This window comes from Mustela putorius, unplaced genomic scaffold (assembly GCF_011764305.1).
Source record: "Mustela putorius furo isolate JIRA1106 unplaced genomic scaffold, ASM1176430v1.1 tig00003901_pilon_pilon_pilon, whole genome shotgun sequence".
NCBI lineage: Eukaryota > Metazoa > Chordata > Mammalia > Carnivora > Mustelidae > Mustela > Mustela putorius.
Genome location: NW_025422049.1, coordinates 6,652,305 through 6,656,996, shown reverse-complemented (window position 1 = coordinate 6,656,996; position 4,692 = coordinate 6,652,305). Strand labels below are relative to the sequence as shown.

General features: G+C 36.2%; 1 non-coding gene across 1 annotated transcript; it reads left to right on the top strand.

Annotated features, from left to right (window-relative positions):
• The first annotated feature begins 208 nt into the window (after nucleotides 1-208).
• LOC123388571 lies at nucleotides 209-311 on the top strand. The gene has a single exon (XR_006603047.1). It is a non-coding gene; the product is annotated as a U6 spliceosomal RNA (small nuclear RNA).
• Nucleotides 312-4,692: the final 4,381 nt, after the last annotated feature.

The following is a 4,692-nucleotide window of genomic DNA, read 5'->3' as shown; positions in this document are numbered from 1 at the left end:
CCAAACCACACCTTTTTTATGCTGAATGTGGGTAGTTTGATATAGTAAGTTATACATAAATATTTCATAGTTTTTGAAGAGTATCAATTTAATTTTTAAGTAGCATTCATTTATATTAATGCTTTCCTCCAGATAAATACGAATTTCATTTATTTATTTTTTTAAAGATGTTGGAGAGTTTATGTTTTTAAATGGGTGTAACTAGGGCTTGCTTTGGCAGCACATATACTAAAATTGGAATGATACAGAGAATATTAACACGGTTCCTGCACAAGGGTAACATGCAAATTTCTGAAGTGTTCTCTATTAAAAAAATAATAAAAATAAATAGGTGTAACTAAATAGTAGAATTATCTTCAGTTTCATTTATTAGCTGGGTATGTGTTATTTGGCAAATATGTCTTAACCTATGCTGTCGTTTAATGACTTCCTGCAGCTTCATCAGATATGTAAACACTGTATTAACATGTATGAAGAAAAAGGCCCAAACATCTTTTTACAGATAAAAATTTATGTGATTGGATAGTGCTTCTGATTTTAATATCTCAAGGCTGAACTAGATATAGATAGCCAGTTGAATGTTGGGATGGGGAGTAGATATGGATAAGCAAATGATAATGTTAGTAATTTGTGTGGGAAATATTATTTTAATCATCTATTTATATTCATTTCACCATGCTTGGAAACACATGTGTCCTTGGCATGCGGTGGGTCAACCGTCTTTGTAGCTGGATGATGTTTTTCATTTTTGTGCAGACTGTTTGGTGTTAGACAGCTTCTATTTTTTAATATTCTGTACAGAACAAGGCATCATACAGTGGGGTGTACAGGGCTGGTATATGAAAAGTTTGACTGAGTTCTACCCTCAAATACATCTGAATACCAAATTAGGGGTAATTTACAAAGTTTCAGTAGTTTGAAAATTACCACAAATTCTGGCAGTAGTCTTTTTCTCTGGTAAAGGGAATTTAAGTAATTTTGGTCAGTAGCTCAACACTACGTACTCTTGCTGAGCCAGCCTTTCTAACTTTGTATAATAATTGAGCCCTTTTTTGCCTTCTTCTTCTTCTTCTTTTTTTTTTTAAGGTTTTATTTATTTATTTGAGAGACAGAGATCACAGGTAGGCAGAGAGGCAGGGAGATAGAGGAAGGAAAGCCGACTCCCTGCTGGGCTGGAATCCAGGACCCTGGGATCATGACCTGAGCTGAAGGCAGAGATCTCAACTCACTGAGCCACTCAGGCACCCCTCTTTTCTTGCCATCAAAAACTGACCTAGGTGCTTCAGAGCCAAGACAACATGAAGACTGAGTTTGAGATAAAGAGGAACAATATCTTTATTGCTTCTCTCAGCAAAGGAGTCTGTGGGAATCTATGTCTTTCAAGAACTGCAAGCCCAACTGAAGGGGTTGGGGAGTTTTCTATAGAAATAGAGGATCTAGTCGGTTTTGATAGGAAACCTGTGTATATATTACTAGTTTCCTTTTCTTGTGTTTTGGGTGGTACAGGATTCCTGAAACAAAAGGCTAACAATGGAGGAGGGGAAGTTTGAAGGAGAGGAAAAAGGTTATTTTAAAATCTAGCCTCACTGAAACATTAGTGCAGCCATTTTGATTTTTGTTTGACTTAATTCTTGGAAGCGTTTTCTCTCCTTTTTTCCTTTGCTAAGATCAGGGAGGTAGGTCCCTGCCTCCTACAATCACCAGAACTAGGCTTCTGTTTTGTCCTTCACTTGATTCTTTGCTGATTCTTTGCCCAGTATTTGAGTTCCTTTGTAATTTTCTTTATCATTATATATTCCCAGAATTAGAATGCAGACTCGTAATTTAATTCCCCACGTCTTGACCCTTGAAAAGTGCCTTGTGATTTCCCTGGCATTTCCTGTTTATCTGCCTAGACTCCGTAGCTTTCACATATGACCATTAAGCTCAACACCTTGTAGCTGCTGGGGATACCATTGTGAATATTGCCCTGGAGTTCCACAGTGAGGCAGCCCTAAGTATATCTTTACTTATTTTGTGCTGATAGACTTATCTCCTTCTGTAACTGCCTTTTGTAACACCTTGTTCAGCCTGTGTCATGGATATTTGCCCAGTATTTCTTACCAGGCTGCCTTGACCTCAGATTTCTGCCTTCTTGGAACACTTATTAATGCCTGCTGTTTAAATACTACTGTCGATGATTACAAATACAACTTTTTTAAAAACATCAAAATTGCACAGAAAGAATTTGTTAGAATGGCAAAATTCAAGGGTATGTGAATTAGCTAGTTGTCACGGTTTTGTTTTTTCACTCTCCTCATTTGAGTGTATTTAGTTTATATATATATATAGCACTGGTTGCTTAAAACATTGTTTGCTTGAAACATTGGTGGCATAAAACTATTTTGTATTTATACCATCATAGCAGTGAAACAAATCTACAATAATTCTTTGATAATTCAAATACATATATATTATGGGGAGTGTTTTTTTTTTTAAAGATTTTATTAATTTATTTGACTGACAGAGATCACAAGTAGGCAGAGAGGCAGGCAGAGAGAGAGGAAGGGAAGCAGGCTCCCTGCTGAGCAGAGAGCCCGATGCGGGGCTCGATCCCAGAACCCTGAGATCATGACCTGAGCTGAAAGCAGAGGCTTTAACCCACTGAGCCACCCAGGCGCCCCTATTGGGAGTGTTTCTATAGAGAGTCTGAGAAGATAGCCTGGGGAGTATCTAGACTCTGTACAATTTCATTTTGACTTCTTGACAGAAATGGGTGGACCACATCAATAATTTATATTCTATTTGGACTGTGAATATGTTTTTCAGGCTTTCTCTGTATGGTTATTTTGAAAAATTATTTCAAAAGTATAACATGAAGAGGAATACTAAAAGTTGCCATGATAAAGCACATTATTTATGCATTATATATGTCAAATATTATTCTATTGCAATAAACTGTTTTGTGAGAAATGTAGACATTTCCTGAAAGTGAGTAAATAACCTTTTGTTCACTTTCACAACATAACATTTCTGATGTATAGAGCTTATTTGAAAGAAAAAAAATAAACCAAATTGGTTAGTTTGGTGATACAGGCACCCTGTGGTTCTGTGAATTCTAGGATGTTTATAGCAATGTATTGTGCACTTCTTACAGTGCCTTTTCATTTCATTATCAACTGTAAGTTCAAAATATACTTTAGGTTTCTAAACTCAAATCCCTTTTCCTCTCCATTAGTTTGAAAACTAGTTTTTTGTTTTCATTTTCATGAAATGTGGATATCAAGTGTTTCTGGGTGGCTTAGTTGTTAACCATCTGCCTTTGGCTCAGGTCATGGTGCTGGTGTACTGGCATCTGCCCCGCATCAGGCTCCCTGCTCCCTGCGAAGCCTGTTCACCTTCTCCCGCTCTGCTTGCTTGTGTTTCTTCTCTTGTTGTATCTTTCTTTATCCGCAAAATAAATAAAATTTAAAAAAATGAAAAGGAATATAGACATCATACAGGAAGGAAATAGGCATGGTATTACTTTCCCACCTCATGCCTACTGCCTCGTTGTTGGAGTGTTTTTGGTTGTCTTGTGTTTTTGCAAGCACTGCTGATCAATACTAAGAGCACAGAGTCACAGTAATCACTGTGCTCCAAGGCATATAATTTGAACATGTAAGTTTTTAACCTGCTTAATATAAATGATTACCAATACCATCATATCTTCATTTAAAGTTTATTAACTGCAGTGGAAATCTCAAATATCTAAGATGTTTGCTGCTTCAAAGACTAGACACTTTTTTCTCTACAGCCTCTTTCCATCATTCCCTTAAGGTAACTTTATTTATTAGCGCATTCTAGTTAGCTTCCTTCATTGGACTTTATGATGTTAAGCTGTTGCAATCTAAAGCAAATTTGGTAGTATTGAAGAGTTTAGCATGAAGCTCTTTCCTTTATTCCTTGGTAATATAACAACCTTGATTTACCTTTTTTCCACCTGAAGAAATTTTATTCAGGGTATACCCTTTTCATTTTAGTGAGGGAAATTACCAAACAATGGAATATTTAGTGCTGAAATCTAAGATTATCTATATTTTATCAAATAGCCTTCAAAGGGGACCACCCAACCTGGAGTCATATGCCCTAATGGAAATTTTCCTAGGTAGTTGGGTTAAGAAGTCTAGATTTAAATCTAGAATAGATTGTTCGAATCAGAGATTGCAAATTTTAATGCCTTTAAGAACTAAGCAGGTAACCTAAATTTGTAATTAGTCTGAATGTGACAGTTTTTAAAAAAAAGATTTTATTTATTTATTTGACAGAGAGAGATTAGAAGTAGGCAGAGAGGCAGGCAGAGAGAGAGGAAGGGAAGCAAGCTCCTTACTGAGCTGAGAGCTTGATGCTGGGCTTGATCCTAGGACCCTGGGATTTAGTAATGTTAGATATGAACTGTGTGAACAGTATGAACTAGAGATTATATTCCACTTTTAGATAAATTCACGTGAGCTTGTGACACTGTTTTAAAGGAATTTATATTATACCTGTACTCAAATGGCAGCTTTTTACACTATGGTAGTAAAAAAACCAAACTCGCAGGATATTAAAGTGTATTAAAGCCTTTGAGAATTATTTTAGTCAATAAGCTCATTTGACTAAGATTTTGTCAAGTGTGACAACGCAACCCTCCTTTCAAATTATCACTGTTCCACCTCCTTTATGTCCTCCTTT